Source organism: Protopterus annectens, chromosome 4.part1 (assembly GCF_019279795.1).
Source record: "Protopterus annectens isolate FY-2018-M chromosome 4.part1, PAN1.0, whole genome shotgun sequence".
NCBI classification, from domain to species: Eukaryota; Metazoa; Chordata; order Ceratodontiformes; family Protopteridae; genus Protopterus; species Protopterus annectens.
In genome coordinates this window covers 21,913,398-21,932,896 of record NC_056734.1, presented here as the reverse complement: position 1 = coordinate 21,932,896, position 19,499 = coordinate 21,913,398, and positions in this window count along the sequence as shown.

Below are 19,499 nucleotides of genomic sequence, written 5' to 3'. Positions count from 1 at the left end.
GTTTGCTCCAGGCTGTATCCAGTGCCACTGATATCCTGTACAATGGACATCAATGTAGGCTTCATTATAATGACCTAGAAAAGTGTGCAATCCAAACCCTCTAACCAAACAACAAAGGCACACTGACATCCGATTCCTAAAGAAAATGCTACACCATATAATCCGAAGGTTGCTCTCTTTAATGTAAAATTGCTTAACCTCAATTATCTTTTCCAGGGCCACAACATCTAGATACTCAAGTCTCTCCTTAGAAATGGTGTGGGTGAACTTTAAAAATTCAGTAGTACTATTTGTATATTCAATAAACTTGTTCAATTCTTCTTCTGGTCCAGACCAAAAAATAACTATGTCGTCCTGGTATCTACAGTAGTAATTCCTGTGCTTAGAAAAACTAGAATGTAAAATATATTTCTCCTCCCAATTAGAAAGTACCAGATTGGCGTACATGGGAGCACAGCTTGCTCCCATGGCTACTCCACTAATCTGTTTAAAAAATTCCCCCACAAAGAAAAGAAAGTTATTTGTTCGCACTAACTCCATAAGCTCTATTATTAACCCTATTGAATCACTGTCAAGATCCCCTTTGTACCTCAATGCTTCTTCAAACCATTCTAATCCAACCCTGTGAGGTATCACGTTAAACAGGTCTTTGATATCCAAGGTAACAAATATTAACTCGTTACTATACAAATTATTGTTAATACTCCTTAAAAAATCCCAGGAGTCTTTAAGGATCCGCACTCTCCCTGTCCAAATGTTTTTAAGCTTATTGTCCAAAAATTTGGCTATTGGATATTGGATATGTTTTGGATCCCGTGGCAGCCACAATAGGTCTAAATGGTGGATCCTCTAAGTTTTTATGGACTTTCGGGATCCCAAATATGGATGGTACTTTGGGCTTGTCTATGGATAAAACAATTATATGTATCCAGATTGATGTCTCCTTCTTCCTTTAATTCATTCAATATGAAGTCTATTTTTCTATATGCCACATTAATTTCGTTTCTAGAAACTTTTGAATATCTGTTTGTATTATTAAGCATTTCCAGCATTTTGGCTGAATATAAAATGCTATCCATAATAACCACCCCCCACCCTTATCCAAATATATTGATTGTCTCTTAATGAAGTAAGAAGCAAATTTTCATCTTTAGCAAGATTAAATTGTTTCTTTCTCCTCCTAAGACTTTCCCTAAGTTCTTTCTCTACCTGTGTTTAAAAATTCAACAGTGGTGGATGAAGGGGTGGATTATAAGTACTTTTATTTTTATTTTTGTTCTGAAAACTAATCTGGTTATTCCCTTCCTTATACTGTTCCATAACCAACTCCAAATTCTTTTTACGTATGAATAACTTCAAATCAATCAGGGTTCTAGAAATATCTTCTGCATGACTGGGAACAAATTTGAGGCCCTTGCAAAAAAGATTGAAATGTGTTCTGGTGACCTCCAACCCACTATAGTTGTAAATATTAAAGTTATGGTACAAATACCTATTACCTTCCATAACAATATTTTCCTTGTCTACTTCAGTGTTACTTCTAAAAAAATTGTCCCATTTAAATCTGAGCTCAAAAACACCTCCTGTTTCGGTACTCACCCCCTTGTCTTTGATACTAGTTATAATTTTAATGACCTACAGAGGGAAAAAAAGGGTTCCTCTAAACCGTTGGTTGGAGGAATTTGAGACTGCGGACATCCCGTAGCTGTGTTAGTATGAAATAAAGAGTACTTATGAGATTTTGAAAGGTTAAAATAGGCAAAACTGTTATGCATAATGCTCTTCTGTTCTTTTCTGTTCTTTCCTCAGCTAACAGGGAGCATGAGTTCAAAGTGCATGCCCATGCTGTTAGATTAGAGAGACTGAAGGAAGCAAGTGGTATGCATGCAGCAGAAGAGATGTGTTATTGTAACAATAAAAGTTAAATATAGCTTTTTTGGTATTTTATAGAGTTGAATCAAATTGTGCATGTATATCTCAACTGTAAAAGCAAGTATGCATGCATCAGTCTGTAGCACAAACCAATTTTAAGAGACCAATATTAAACTGTAGTTAGAGGCTGTAGATTCAAATACACAATTCACAATTATAATATACTGTTATTTCTTTATTAATATTTACATTAAATTAAAAAGTCTATACCAGTTGCAAAAATGCCCTGCTGTAAACTGTAATATGTATACTTGGAACACACATATGTGCAATATATGTACATTTCAAGGATTACTTTCAGCAATCTGTAGTATAGTATGTATATGTTAGGAGGTATAATGTAATACTTAAGATAAAATAGTTGTATAATTGCATTAATGCATTGTATGTCACACATGATGGTACTAATGTTATCTCTTTTTTCTCTCACCCCAACCCTTATCTCTCTTTTTTGTTTTCTATAATGTATCGTCAAAATGTCTGTACGTCATCCATGTGTAACACATCACTAAATGCTCCACATCACAGTGAGGTAGGCCAGCCCAGTGGATCAGCCTGCCCCACTCCACCAGCTCTAGCACAGATGACCAGCACACCTGGGAGCCAACTTGGAAGCACTGTTTCTGCTTGCCCTGCACTACCTGTATACTCAGTAGTTTTGCCTCTAAAGGTGGTGCAGTGTTACTCTCTAGGAGCAGTGGTGGAAGTGGTGATTTCATCACCCACAGCGAGTTGTCAGAGATGGTGCATAGGGTCCTGCTCTTCACAATGGTGTATGCCTACACCAAATGGAGACAGAGCTCTCCAGCTACCAGATGAGTAAGGTGACAGAGATGACAGTCCTGTGGGTGAGGACTGAATTCTGACTGTCTCCAAGATTGACAGGCATGAGCCTGCATTGTCCTATCCCTCACCTCTATCATGGTGTACCTCAACATTTTGTATCCATCACCTTCCCTTTCTCTTGTATTGGTGATCATGTATGTTTGCAATTGCTTCTTTAGTTACCCAACTTACCTGATCCAGACATACCTATGTCTCTTCTACAACATTTGTCTCTTACTGAAATAAAACAAAAATATAGGCACCTGTCCCCAAAAAAAAGAAATAGTCCCATACATAGCTCTCCATTTCAAACACATATATATTTATTTATTTATTTATTGGCATTTGATTACCAGGGTAGTGCACTGGGCCAGTAAGAGCCAATTTTCAGTGGAGGCTTGGGGCAAAAAACTCCACAATTAACAATTTCATAAAGATTACATAAATAATTTTATAAAGTTACATAAAAAAATTACATATTACCTAAAAAAGAAATAATTGATTACATAAAGCATTTCACAAAAGCAGAATTTTATTTATGTAAAGCAAATGTCACATTGTAACAATTATTACAGGCTGACATTACATCATGGATAAGAAAGGTGGTGAAAGGGCTAAGATTATATGAACTACTGCCAAAGGAGAATCATTGTTATTACAAGGTCTTATTATGAGATAATAAAGTGTTGGGGTAAAATTGAAGGATGAAAAGTTGAAAGTGGTAGGTTGTTTAGATATAGGGTCTGGGGGTTGTTCAGATTTAGGGTCTGTGGGCTTAATACATGAGCAGTTACAATGTGAGGAAAGATATGTATGTAGACAGGTTTTGAAGGAATATAAGGTTTGAATAGTTGTAATTGCTAGTGGGAAGGCATCCCAGGCTGTAGCTATGGTATAAGAGTATAGAAGTTCTAAGGCTGGCAGTTTGGGTTTGTGAACCTGCATGAGTTGCTGGTTTTATGTTCTAAGAGATCTTGTGAGTAGGTAGTGGCTAAATAGTGAACTAAGGGCAGGGCAGAGGAAAGATCTGTAGATTAATTTATGTACAGTGGTCAGCTGCTGGTAAGTGAGGTAGTGAGGAAGATCTGGCCAGTTAAGGGAGAGAATGGATATGCAGTGGTGAGTGGAATATTGAGCATAGGAAGCAAACTTGGCAATATTGTTACAGCATGTCACAAGCTTAGTTTTAGCGAGCATTGCAGGTTTGTGAGTATAGGAGCTCCACAGATTAGAGAGGGGAGTAAGTAAGTAGCTGTGAAGGTTTGTGCTGATACAATATGAACAGTTTTTGATGTGTCTTGCTAATATTGTGTTGTTTGTGTAAGTCAAATTATAAATTCTCATTGATTATTACAGTCTAAATTTTGCTAATATTCTGCACATATTTTCAATTTACACTGTCAAATAAAGGGATAGCTATGGTTCTTTTCTGCCTCCCTCCTGCACATTCCTGTACTACTTTTCCTTTGTTCATAGGTTCATAGGTAGGTACTAGGCTATTGGGCCTAAGGCCTATACAAGCCTAGCCAAAAAGGTACCCTGGTTTTGCCACCCAAGAAAATTATTTTCCTGTGCCCCTGTCAAGCAGAGCCACAGAGGTGATCCCCAGGGTGAATTTCCTATTTCCCATCCAATCATCAAGATTTTTCTTGAAGAGTGCTAATGAGGAGCTTTGTTTGATATAGATAAGTAGTTTGTTCCAGAGTATGGGAAGTCTCTGGGACAGGAATCTATCCCTCCAGCATGTTCTGTTTATTGTGATGACAAGGTTTAGGTCCCTAGAGCATGTAGCTTGGAGGGATTGGGATTTCTTTAAGCGGAGCATGTCCAACAGCTCTGGGTCTGACATAGCTTTGTATGTTAGGCAGAGATCCCCTCTGAGTAGGCGATATGTGACGGAGTAAAGCTGGAGTTTTTTAAGATGGTCTGCATATAGCATCTGTTTGAGGCTGGTAATCCTCTTTGTGTGGTATTTCTGTGGACTTTCCAGTTGTTGTAGATGTCTTATGAGGTACATACCAAAAGGGGTGTTGTACTCTATAATGGGTCTAATGAGTGATGAGTAGAGGGAACAATGACCTCTTTTTTTCCTGGATGAGAAACATTTTGTTATGAGGTGTGCCATGTAGAAGGATTTCCTGACTACTGTGGCAATGTGATTATCAAAGGAGAGACTACTGTCCACCTGTGTCCCAAGGTCTCTTATCACACTTTTGGTGTTAAGTAGACTACCACCTATGTGGTAGCTCATGAGTACAGAGTTTTTACCAAAGGGGTGACAATGCACTTTTTGGCATTGAGCTTGAGGCCATAGCTTTGACACCAGAAATTTGTCTCAGTGAGGCCCTTTTGTAGGATGTCCACATTGTTAGGAGTTTCAATTATGGCTCCTAGTTTGCAGTCATCTGCGAACTTCATTAGGCAAAGATCTTCTGTGTTAGCCTGTACTTCTGAAAAGTAGATATCAAACAGGAGAGGACCCAGTACTGAACCCTGCAGTACTCCACTTGTCACTGGTCAGAAGTTGGATTTGGAGTCTGCTACTTTCACAGTGTGGGTTCTGTCAGTGAGCCAGTTAGCAACCCATCTTGTGACATAGGGATTTATACCTAGTTTAGTGAGTTTATACATAATTCCAGAGTGGGGGATGTGTCAAAAGCCTTGGAGAGATCTAGATAGGCTGTGTGAACCACCTTACCCTCGTCTACGGCTTTGGTGACTGCTTCAAATAAGTCAATCGGGTTTAGGAGACATGATCTGCCTTTTACAAACCTGAATTAGGTGGGGTCCAGAGTTTGGAGATTATCAGTGTATTTGTTTATAAGTTCCATGATGATATGTTTCATGGCCTTTCAGACCAGGCTCATTAGGCAAATGGGGCGGTAGTTCCCGGGGTTGTGGTGCCCCCCCATTGTGAAGTGGGATAACCATTGCTGTGTGCCATTCAGTGGGCACAAAGCCTGAGGTGAGGCTATGACTGAACATGGTGCTTAGGTCGGATGCCAGCTCATTCTGTAGTTCATGTAGAATGCAGCCTGGGATGTTGTCAGATCCCATGGATGCTTTGTTCTTGGCTTCGGAGATTGTGTTTTTTACCAGTGCAGCCATGATTACAGGAACTTTGCATTATTCCGGTATAGAGATGGACCCTTTAGGGGGTGGGGGTAAAGATAGCACTGAACCTATCTTCCAGTATGTTGGCAATATCAATTGGTTCTGTATATTTAGTGCCATTGTGCTGTAACTCAAAGCAGATCTGAATATTTCCATTGACATTCTTGACATAGCTATAGAATGCTTTGAGGTTGTCTTTAGAATCATTGGCGATTTTGTTTTCATAACTAGCTTTGGAGGATTTTATGAGGGATATCAGCTTCTTACTGAGGCTGACCAGAGAGTTCTTCCTGTCATGGGATTTTACTCTTTTTTTGCAACAGTTTCTTTCTTCTGTTGTAGAGTTTGTTTATGGCAGGGGACCACCAGATTGGCTTCCTTTTTTTCGATGATAGCATCTTGGTTCTGTTAGGGGATAGCACGATCCATGCACTCGTGTAAGTGCTTATAAAGTGCATTTGTGTAGGATTCAGCAGTTGTACCTCTATTGTCCATCTGCATGGGTGTCATGAAGTTTGCTACTTCTGTCTTAAGAAGTGTGAAGTTGGCTTTGGAGACATTTTTTACAGTGGTGTCCATAGTAGGGGGTGGGGGGGATGTGAATATCTAGGCTGATTAACTTGTGGTCAGATCTGATCAATGAGGAACTGACCTCTGGTGTGGAACACAGGTCGCCCATGTTGGTAATGTCTGATCTAGGATATTGCTGCCCCTGGTGGAGTTGCGGATAAGTTGATCCAAGGCATTGGAATTTATGAATTCCAGAAAATGTTGAGCAAAAGTGTTGGTACATGAGTAGTTTTCCCAGTTTATGGTGGAGTAGTTGAAATCGCCCATTATTAGGGTGTTAGGTTGTTCCCCAATATTTTCCAGTGTATCAAGAAATGAGGAGTAGGAATCCTGGGCATGGTGGCGGATCTGTATCAAGTTACAATTTGGACTGTGGTCTTGCCCAGAGTTAGTTACACTTGGATAAGCTTGGATACATTATGCTGAGCAACTAGCCTGGAGGTGTCGATATCCTTAATAAATATGGCCATGCCTCCACCTTTAGTGTTTCAGTCCAGGTGAGGTGGCAGAAAGGTGTGGTGTGAATTATAGCCTGATAATGCAGGGGTGCTCTCTGGTGCCTTGAACCAGGTCTCTGTCACTGCACAGATGTCGATGTTCTCCATTTTAAAGAGTGCCTTGAGTGAATGCATTTTGAGGTTTAGACTTCTAGCACTGAGTAGCACTACCCTCAGATTTTGCTTGCTTGCACCTGTTATGATGGTGAATTTGTAATTTGAACCTTGCCTAAAAAGGCACTATAGGGGTGGCAAGAGCCTTAGCCAGTATCTGAAATCCCAAGGGCGACAGGTGCAGGCCATCTCTGGCAAAGCATCGTGGTCTGTTGATCATGTCATCCCAGGCAGACAGATGCTGGATCCCCTTAGAATGACACCAGAAGCTTAGCCAATTGTTGAAGTCAATCATTTTGTCCTTGTACTGTTCTATCATTCTGGGTGATGGCATGATGCTACTCAAGGCTAGGGTCATACCTGCCTGGGCTACAAGATTGGAGAGCTCCTCCATGTCTCTTTTCATGTAGTCCAGGGAAGTACATCTCAGGTCATTCACACCAACATGGACAATGACAGAGTCATATTTTTACTTGTTGAGGAGTGACCTGAGTGCGTTATGTTGCAGATCCTGGCACCCAACAGGCAGCTGACAGTAACTTTCTCCTTGATTAGCCTGGTGAGTGGAACATCAGTGTGCCTGATTATAGAGTCATCTATGACTAGAGTGTTGGGTACATTGTTATGCCTTATGTGCTGTGGTTGAGTGGCACACTGAGTTTGTGGGCTATGTGTCATTTGGGTTATGTTCGGGGGGTGGAGGTTGCATGCATTTCTGCTTTGGAGGTCTCTGTTGCTTGAGCAGCTTTTTATTGAGAGCCTCCATGAATGTAGGTGTGTGTTTTGTGTTGCTATGTGTGTGTTTTGGTATTGTAGGTTTTGAGGGACTATGTGATGAGTGTAGTGTGGTGCAAGTGTTTACCTTCTCCTCTTGACTGTCTAGTCCATTCTTGGGTGAAGAGAGCTTTGCTTCCAGTTTGGCTATATAAATGCATCTCTCACAGGTTGTAGTGTTGGGTGGTAGGAGGAGAGGGATGTCTGTGTACATGAGACAATTGTTGCATTCCCCAAGATCCCCAGATTCATCAGGTAGACAGGAGAAAACTCCAAGAGCTGACCCTTAGACATGCCTGGATAGGTGCTTATTAAGTACTTAAAACTGTTTTCCTCTAGACAAGTGAGGAAAGTTGAGTGTGTAGTAATTTGTAGCTTATTTAGTGTTTACAATGAGTTCTGAACAAGTGCTGAGCTCAAAGAAATAAATTTGAGTGCTAAAACTAAAAAACTTCACCCTGTTTGATCTCCATTTCACCACTGTCCTAGCAACCTCATTTTAACACCTTGAACTGAGTGAAAAAATAGAATCTCACACAGTGCACATAAGTAGCAGAAAAAGCAAATAATCCCTTCACTTTTCTTGGCTTTCTGTTTGTGCAGAGGTGAGCATCTCACACCAATGTGATGCAATGATGAGCAGCGGCAAAATGTTGCAGTTACCTCCATGCAATGCTGCTTAACCCTGCTGCACTATGCTAACACACAGCAACACATGAACTATAAAGAATTCATGTCATTGCATTATCAGTTTCTATTTAAAAGTATTTCAAAGTTAGATACACCTGGATTCGAACCCCATATCATCTGGGTTCAAAAAGTAATGTGTTAATATATTTACACCTGTTGCCACAGAGGCAGTAAAGCAATAGCTGTGTTTCCTAGACTCAGTACTAACTCTAGACTTTATCAATGCAATTAGCATTTGCACACTCCTTAGCTATGCACAAACATGAATAGCATTGAAAATGTATATCTTGTATGTGCAAACACTTTGCCAGTTGTCACACAAACTTGCTGCTCTCCGCGCTATGGAAGAGTAAATATTATTATGTATTACTATTATTTACTATCCATTTCCTGTCTATGATATGAAATTACATGTGGAAACATAACAAACTGAAGTCCCTATCTAACAATATGTCACATATTCACAATACAGCCCTGTGTTGCCTCCCCCCAGACACTGCAACTGTCTTTGTGCTACTTCACACACATACATATCATTTATTATCTATCTCTCTTTAAATCATCTCTCTCACATGTTGGGGCATGTGTAGGTATTGTGATATTATTCTTCCCATGATTATGGTTGGTTCTTTTAATGTTGTATATGAGCTGAGCCCTTGACCCCCCCTTGCCAGGGACTGGCTGCCTCTGCTGCAGTCATATTCATACATAGGCAAATCATTTGCACCACACACAGTTGTATGTCAGATCCTCAGGATGTCTATCTATTCATGTATTATGTATTGTTCACACATCTCACACCACACAGACATCCCATTGTTATGTGTTGTGATGTGTGACATTTTCACTGTGCAGTCTCTAGTGTATCATGTAGATATGTGACTGGTGCTGCTGCTATAACCATCGTCCATTAACATGCCCTCATCTGCTGTACATTATGTTGTTTCACCTGTTCTATTTCCCTGTGCTTCCCTACAATTCATCTGTGTGTCCCTATTCAATACACACACTTCCTCTGACTGTTTATTTTACATGGCATTCCATGTACCATTATAGATCATTTACACAGCTTCAGTACAGAATACCAGGAATGGGATATCACAATACTCTGCACTGTTGATACACTGTCCTGTACTCTGATTGGACCATATATTAGCATTATCATACCTCTTAACTGTCCAGATTTTCACAGAATGTCCAGCAGTGTTCCTTATTTGTGGCTTTCTGCCATATCAATGGGATAATATCAGGACTGATGTAACTATGTTTGAGTTTCATACTTCAAATCGTTCAGAATATGTAACATATCACAAAACCCTGGTTATTCTAGTACATTTCTAGTGGGCAAATATGTGAAATGTGCCCATATTTCTGTGTCATTGTCCCCCATTATGTTAGCTTTTTGCCAGATGTCTTGCACTAAGACACTAAGAGCTATCTGTGAAACCCTGGAGATCATTGTGGCATTCCATGCAAAACACCAGACCGTCAGTGCTCTGATTCATCAGGAGTGCTATCCGTGTTGCTTACATGGTTTATTGGCTGGCAACACTGTTGCCACCCACAAAACCTTGCTTAAACATGGTGCATGGCATGAATATGCATTGCATGCTACTGCTCGTCGCTCACCACCAAGCACCACCATGCACACATGTAAACTCCATATAGGCTTTGGGAGAAGCCTGTACAGAGTTTATTGAATCCCACAGCGAGTCTTGACAAATCATCTCTGCTTCCTTTAAGTGTTATGAATGAAATACTGAAGTAGTATCAATATTTCACTTGAAATGAAATTTCTCTAAGCTAAATATAAATCCACCACACTCACATTTATTTGAAACAACATTAGCTTAAGTTTGGAAAAAATAAAGTCTTGCTTAGAATAGTGTGATATGTTAATACTCACTGAGAAAATGCTAGGTGCACACCACAGTGAAGTAAGTGAAACTTTAATAAATAGACATAAAAGGCTACAAAATAATACAACTGGCACAAAAGGTAAACACTTTCGTTACTTGCCAGGTAGCTTCTTCAGACCTAAATCATAAGAGTCAAACCATCCATATTTAAATGCAATGAAGCCAGTCAAAAAAACAGAACTGATTAAAACATCAATCATCATTTAAAATTACAGTGAACCTAGTATAAAAACCTATTGGTAATGATGCTTACAAACATTGTAAAAACCTTTTTATATATCAAATAAATCTTAACCTCAATAATTCTACACCTCATAAAATTCAAAATGTATCCAACAATCATTAAAAACATATTTAAAACAATTATACAAAAACATGCAGCATAAAACAACATACTCAATGCTTCAAAGGGTGTAGCTTCAGGTGGGGTTTCAGGGAGACTCGTTCATTAATGCCTGGAAACTTATCAGCTTCCAGGACTATAATCCATTGCTGTTCCCTCTCTTCAGTGAAAGTCTTAATGTCACTTCCTCTCATATTTTTGCCTATCACTTCCAACACTAGAAATTGAAAACTGTGTTCATTACCTTTCTCTATTAAATGAAGTGCCAACGCACTCTTAGTTCTCCTATTCCTTATATCATCCACATGTTTTAAGATGCGTTCTCTGAAACTCCTGTTGGTCTTACCTATATTAATAAACATAACATTCAACACAATATGAAAAATAAATTAAATAATTTGTAACGCAATCAACATATAGTGATGTCTCTACAACAAAACCCTTATGTGGGGGCTCACAATAGTTAACAGAGTGGATAAAGCTACAGGCTTTACAACGTCTACAAGAGAAGGTACCCTCTCTTTCTAAATGGGGTGTATAACCCTTGCTAGCACTCTTATAACACAGTTGTCTCTTCAAGGACCTACTATTTCTAAAACCATATTGTGGTCTAGCTCCTATCACCTATCTAATTTTCTCATTTGTATTCAGTATCCCCAATTCCTGTTTTATGTACTATATAGAGATTTAGAGAATACGCTCTATAAATTTAAATGTATGCCATGGCAGAGATTCCATCTGGAGGCTTGTTTGTATTTTAAAATCATCCCTAGAGGTTGAAGGTGTTGAAGATGCCAACATATGGTGCCGCTTACCCTGACCTCTTGAAACAATGGCAAATGAATACATTTATAACATGGGTTTGACTATTTGCAGCTACTTATTGAGTTTTTTTAAACCTATGGAAGAAACTCTAGTCAAAGACATCAATAAGTAGTAACAGTGTATTCAGAACCAATTTTCACCAGATGTAGTAGGTGAGAAATTTGATGTGTTACTTGAAAACATACAGAACTTTGAAAAGAGACTTCAGATTACTAAATGGAAAAAACTTCAGAGACTTGAATGACTTGAATGATGGGAATGTGTTTTCATGGCTGAGATCGAGTGATACTTCAAAATCTAGCCAGCGTGGTGTTGATGGTATTACCAACTCTGATAGTACAGCTGGTAATCGGAATTTTAGTTCTGAAGGTGAATTATATGTTGAACCTGAGCCCATAGTGTCCAAGCCACCAGGAACAGATTAGGGCTCAAAACTGACTTCACAAACTGGGCCTATGCCCTCAACTGAAAAACAGGAAGTTTCTAAAGGCAGAAATGTTGTGACAATGGCATTAGTGCATCAGATGCCATTGAGTATGGAGGATGAACAGAGCCCTATGGTTGCAGCACATCGAACAGATGTTTCTCTTGCCAACCCTCTTCCATTACCCAGAGAGCACAGAAGGGACAAAACAAGAAGTCACTCAAGGCGAGGGCAGCTGCACCAGAGGTTTTGTTCACCAGAAACCAGGAACAAGGTAAATGCATGGAAAAGGACTTGAACACTTTAATTATTAATGTTTCCTCACTTACATTGATCTCTGAACACTATAGTCTTTTGAACAGAGGCTTGCCGTTTATTCCAGTGCAACAGTCTGATATTTCAGAGGTTATTTTAGATTTAAAAATGTTTGCCAGGAATTTATCATTATGTTTACAGTCTGCTGACTCTGTAGGAGCCCACCTACCATTCAAGAAGAACAGTACATATGTTCCAGTCCTAGACCCAGTTATTGAATTGTTCACTGTAGCATGTGAAAGAGACATTCGTATGCTTTATGAAAATAATTTAAAACATAGATTGTTTAACCTTACTGAAGGGGAACGTTTAGCATTAAAACAGTTGAAGGAACTTTCATCAGTGGAGATTCATCCCTCTGACAAAGGGGGAAGTATAGTTGTGCTAGATAAAAGTCATTACTTGAAGAACATGGCTGAGTTATTATGTGATCAAGAGACTTATGTGTGTTTAAGTAGGAGACAAGTAGAGTGTATTATGGAAAGACTTGCATTTTTTTCTGTTTGATATGTTTATGATCAATGTGATTAATTAAGAACTTTTTAAGTACTTTTCAGTAGAACATACACTTATACTGATTTTATATGGTCTGTCTAAAGTGCATAAAAATGCTGATAACCCCCCCTATGTGGCCCATTGTATCTAGTAGAGGCTGGGCCACAGAGCCAATCTCCATTTATGTTGAGAAGATGCTGCACCCCATTGTCAACTTAATGGACATGGTCTTAAGTGATACAAAGGATTTTTTGAGTGAATTGTTCCCAGTTGTTAATAAAGTATAAGATAGGACAGATTAGTTTTTTCTAACTTTAGATGTTAATTCTCTTTTCAGAGTTATCCCCAAATGACTGGGGAATAGGGTATATTAGAACTCTGTTATTAAATAAAGCCGTTTTAGATAGCAAGGCTGTCAATTTAATTTGTAGTTTATTAGAATTAATATTAGAGAACAATTTGTTCATCTTTAATGATAATTATTACCTACAGAAGGTTGATGTAGCAATGGGCACAGCTTGTGCTAGTAGCTATGCCATCCTAGCTTTAGTGCAGTGGGAAAAAAGAGTGTCATTAGGAATAATGACTTCCAGAGATATATCTTGACTTATAAAAGGTTTATGGATGATATTTTTGTTTTATGGCAAGGACCAATAGAAGAGCTTGAATGTTTTGTAGATTATTTACACACCACTATTATGTTCTTAAGATTTAGCTATAATTATTCTGGTGAAGTTATTGACTTTTTAGATGTCAAAATATCTAACAGTCTAGTGGGTGAGGTTGGCACTGATACATAAGAAGCAATGTAAGAAGACTGCTTTATTACTCAAAGGGAGTATGCACCCCCGACATGTGTATAGGAATGTTGTTAAGGGACAAGCTTTGCAAAGGATGAGGTTACACAATAATGATGAGGACATGAAGACAGCATTGGGTGAGTTAAGGAAGGAGTTTACGTACACAGGGTATAATGGAAAAGAAGTTGATGCCCAGATAGCTGAAGCTTTGAGTGAACGCATACTAGAGGACTCCCTTATTTCTCAGACAGACCCGATTCTCACAGTGAGATAGATAGACAAAGCAGTAGTGAAGTCACTAGGTTGACCTTCACTTATAGTAGTGATATTAGTAAAGATTTGTGAAATTGTGAACAGGAATTGGGGATACTGAATCCAAATGAAAAAGTTAGACAGGTGATAGGAGCTAGACCACAATATGGTTTTAGAAATAGTAGATCCTTGAAGATACAGCTGTGTTATAGAAGTGCTAGCAAGGGTTATACACCCCAGTCACAAAGAGAGGGTACCTTCTCTTGTAGACATCGTAAAGCCTGTAGATACATCTACTCTGTTAACTATTTTGAGCACCCACATAAGGGTTTTGTTGTAGAGACATAACTATATGCTGATTGTGGTACAAATGATTTAATTTATTTTTCATATTGCGTTGAATGTTATGTTTATTATATAGGTAAGACCAACAGGAGTTTCAGAGAATGCATCTTAGAACATGTGGGTGATATAAGGAATAGGAGAACTAAGAGTGTGTTGGCACTTCATTTAATAGAGAAAGGTAATGAACACAGTTTTAAATTTCTAGTGTTGGAAGTGATAGGTAAAAATACGAGAGAAGGTGACATCAAGACTTTCACTGAAGAGAGGGAACACCAATGGATTATTTGCCTGGAAGCTGATAGGTTTCCAGGCATTAATGGATAAGTCTCCCTGAAATCCCACCTGGAAGCTATGCCCTTTGAAGCATTGAGTATGCTGTTTCCTGCTGTATTTTTTGTATATATTTTTTTAAATATGTTAATGATTTTTAGATACATTTTGAATTTTATGAGGTGTAGAATTATTGAGGTTAAGATTTATTTAATATATAAAAAGGTTTTTACAATGTTTGTAAGCATTATTACTGTGAAGACTGGTAGAGATGAGTGAAGGCTGACAGCCTCGTCAAATAGATTTGGGACATAATTCTATTATTTGTAAATACTATGAATGTTGAACTTAAAACAATGTGGTAACATTGCCATCTGATGTAAAGAAAGCTAAGTCAAGCATTCCTTGTTGGTCCTTTGAAATTAAAATTATTTGACCACTGCCTTTGATGTTTTACAAGTCGGTTCCAGTCCGGCTAGATGAAGGCTTCCTGCTTATTGTTTTAAGGCTAAAGTTAATGACCAGAATTTACATGTGAAATGTCCTTTATTGCTCTAAGTGTAAATGAATGTAAATGCATTTTCTGTCAGCCTGGGAACACCAGGAAGTTGTAAAAGATGATGTAATGTTTAGCAGAACTGGAGTTTCAATTTAAACAGTGAGCACCAGAGATTATGAAGCATGTTTGACTTGACTGTTTAACTCACAGCACTCTGCCTTGCTCTGTAAGTAAGTTATTTTAGAAGTGTGTTTTCTTTTAGGAATAACTTGAAATTAGAAAGAGTAGACTGTGTTTTTCTGTGATGTCAGAACGGTACTACTGATTTATTTTAAGTATTTCTTTGTGATCTTTGAACTTTTGACTAGCACTGTATAGTAGAAAGTATTGTCTTGTGGTTTTAATTATTTATTATTAAATATTTTAAAACCTTTTAACTGTGGCTGGTTTTGTGTAGAGATAGTTTAAGCTCTAGAGTACATTGCAAATTTATAGAGTTTACTGTCCAGGTCACTCCAAATAAGCTTTGACTGTTTAGTCACATCTACCAATTGGATAATAATATTGCACAATAATAATTAGACATCCTTTTAAAGGCTTTTGAGTAGGTAAGTATTAGCTGGGTGGTGGTGAGTGGTACTACTGTATAGTCTAGGTAAAAGAGGCACAGCTGGAGAACCTGTGCCAGCCTTCCCCAGAAGTGTCTGTGTGGTTGTATAACCTCTTATCTCAAAGTGTGTGTGTGTGTGTGTGTGTGTGTGTGTGTGTGTGTGTGTGTGTGTGTCCGCTACTTGGGCATGGACATGAAGCACTGGTTAGACAGAGAGGGTGCCAGATATTTTAGCTTCCTCAGCTAGGCTGAGATCTGGACCCTATAGCTGTGCCAGTGGGGAGTCTTATTGGGGACCTGGGGAGCAAGGGAGCAACCAGTCCCAGACTGACTGTGATCTCTGTGTGCTCTTAAGAGAAATTGCACTTTACTGTCTGTATTTGTTATACTTTCCTCATATATGAGATGCCCTCTCTGGTGTTAGTGGTGAGGATTGAGGCTCCTTGATTGCTGGGCAAGGGCACAGGCATCACATATTAATTGTTGGCAGTGGTGGGATATCCACCTCACATATTAATTGTTGGGCAGTGGTTGGGATATCCTCACATATTAATTGTGTTTGGCAGCGGTTGGATATCCACATCACATATTAATTAGTTGGCAAATACTAATTGGCTTGTAGTGGTGTGGTTAGAGTGAAACCTGTAGCTTGTACAGTGAGCTTTGAAGGTGTTTTTGTACTCTAAAACAGCCACACAATGAATACTCAGAGTTCAGATCACAATTGTTTTATTTCTTTTGTTAGCTTAGTTAGTCAGGGTGAGCAGGCAGCATGTCAGCATAGGAGTATGGAAAGCTGACAAAGAGCCAGCTGGCAGAGATGTGCCATGCTAATGGACTGGTGCATGGAAAGCTGACTAAGGCAGACCTGATTGCATCCTTGGTTACAGCTGCATCAGCAAACAGCAACATGGAGGACAATCAGACTGGCAGTGGAGATATAATTCCCCTGGAGAATGGACAGCTCAACCTTTCTACAGTGTACTTAAAATCCAGCTGGAGCTACTAAACAGACTTGAGTTGGAGGCCAGGTGTGTGGAATTAGAAGCAAATGAGAGACTGCAATGTTTGCAGGCTGAGGAGAATGAGAAACTGTTATGTCTGCAAGCTGAGGTAAAACAAAAGCAGAGGCAGCATGACAAGGAGATGCTGACTCTTCACCAGAGTCATGGAGGTAATGGGGAAGGGAGTAACTGGACCCCAGAAGCACAAAAGGTCAGTAAATTTCTTCCACAGTTTAAAGAGTGGGATAATTTTGATACTTTCATTCATATGTTTGCGAGGGTATGTAAACAGTATGAAGTTGACCAAGGGCTCTGGATATGGTTCTTGTCCCCCTTACTCCATGGTAAAGCTGTAACTGCATTATCTAAAAAGTCTGACACATGTTTTGATTATACTGCTGTAAAGAAATGTCTTTTAGAACTGTTTAAGCTAACATCTGAAACATATAGGAAAATGTTTTGTGAGCATAGACGTAAGGCAGATTAAAGTGTGTGAGAATATATTGCTGAATTGAGCACTTATTTCTATAGGTGGGTCAGTGGATGTCAGGTCACCTCATTTGAAGAGCTGGCAGACCTTTTGGTGAGGGAGCAAGCCCTTAGCACTTTGTCTGAGGACATGAGGATCTGATTAGCTGATAGTCAATGTGCTACTTCAGATGAGTTGGGGAAGAAGGGAGACCTATACCTGGCAGGCAGGGCAGCCCTGCACAGGAAGAGGACCCCCCATAATGCTCATGGGTCTAAAGGAACCCATGGTGGGCAGCACAGACTCCCCCAACAGAATCTGCCAGTAGCAGGGGGAAGCCACTGGTCCAGGTACACATCCAGGAGCTAGAGTTAAATGTTTTAAATGCAACCAGTGGGGCCATGTGGCATACAGGTGCCCATGAAGGCAAAGTGGAGAACCAAAGTTGAGGAAGCCAGTACGTGGGAAAGACAAAATTCCAAATAATAGGTTGTCTTGAGATAACAAGGGTACCTAACAACTATCCTGCAGATGTCCTGATAGGGAAGGATTTGGATGAGGCAGTTCCATGCGCTTATGTAGTTACATGCAGTGAGGCTAGGAGACAAGCATGTGGGTCTGGTAGCCTGGGGGAGACCCAGACAGACTGCATACTTGCAGCCAGGACTGCTGAGGTGGTTACTTCAGGGAGGGAGCTACTCTATAGCAGTAAAGCTGAAGGTGAACCACAGCTGCTTGTGGATGCTGATGTTCCCTTGGACAGAGTGACTGCAAAGTTAGAGATGAGTAGTAGTACCCAGGCTGACAGTGAGGCACCACTGTCAGAGGATGCTAGACTTCCTGTGGAAGAGGACTAGGAAGGGTTACAAGAAGAGAGTTGAGACAGGCTTAGCTTTCAGACCCTACACTGCAAGGCCTGAGGCAGGTAGCTAGGGAGGCACCTGATTATCAAGGGAAGGGGGAATCTGTATACTGGGACAAAGGGTTACTATACAGAGTTATGGACCCCTGAGGTAGGGCTAGAAGGTGAGAGAGTACAGCAGTTGGTAGTGCCTAGAGGCTACCATCTGGCACTTCTAGCCATAGACCATGATATTCCCTTTGCAGGTCATATGGGCATTAAACATACAAAGAGGCATATTATGCAGAACTTCTATTGGCCTGGAATTGCCAGAGAAGTAATAGAGTACTGCAGGACCTGTGAGCAGTGCCAAAAGGTAGGCAAGACAGGAGACAAGGTGAGATCTCCTTTGATGCCCTTGCCAGGGATTGAGGAGCCACTTCAGAGGGTAGCTATGGATATTGTGGGTCCTCTGAGTACCCCAAGTTCCACAGAGAAAATGAATATCCTAGTGGTAGTGGATTATGCTACAAGATACCCTGAGGCAGTGGCTTTGTCCTCCACTGAAACAGAGAAGGTGGCAAATGCTTTATTAGAAACTTTCAGCAGGGTAGGATTCCCAAAAGAAATACTGACTGACAGAGGTGCCGATTTCATGTCAGACTCACTGGCTTGTCTGTGAAAGTCCTGTGGGGTGAAGCACATGAAGACCACCCACTACCATCCCCAGACTAATGATTTTGTTGAGAGGTTAAACTCAACAATCAAGTCCATGATACAGGCATTTGCAGATCAGTTTAAGAGAGAGTGTGACAAATATTTGCCCCATCTGTTGTTTACTTTTTCAGAGAGGTTCCCCAGGAATCCACAGGTTTTTCACCCTTTGAGTTTCTGTATCAGGAATCTGGGGACATGTTCACAAGAAAACTAGGGCACCCACCTGGTGCAGCACCAGGTGGATATAGGACCCCAAAGGCCTATTAGGCAGGCCCCTTATAGGGTGCCTGAGAGAGTCAGACAGTCCCTGAGGGAGGAGGTACATGAGATGTTGGAACTAGGGCTGATTCAAGAGTCCAACACTCTTTGGGCCTTCCCAGTGGTTCTGGTGCCAAAGAAGGATGGCAGCACCAGGTTCTGTGTGGACTACAGGAAATTAAATAGTCACACAGAGTCAGATGCTTACCCCATGCCTAGGACAGATGAGGCCCTAGTGCAGCTGGGTGGGGCTAAGTATCTTACAACCATTGATCTTACCAAGGGTTACTGGCAGGTGCCCTTGACTCCCAGTGCTAGAGAGAAGTCAGCCTTTGTGACTCCTTTTGGCTTGTATGAGTTCACAAAGATGCCCTTTGGGATTAAGAATGCTCCAGTGACTTTCCAGAGGCTGGTAGATAATATCCTAGCAGGAGCAGGAGGGTTTGCCCTTGCTTACCTAGATGATATTGCCATTTACAGCCATTCCTGGCCAGAACACCTTCAGCATGTCAGGGAGGTGCTGGGCAGACTACAGAGGGCAGGGTTGACCATTAAGCTGAGCAAATATCAGGTGGGTATGGTGGAGGTCTCCTACCT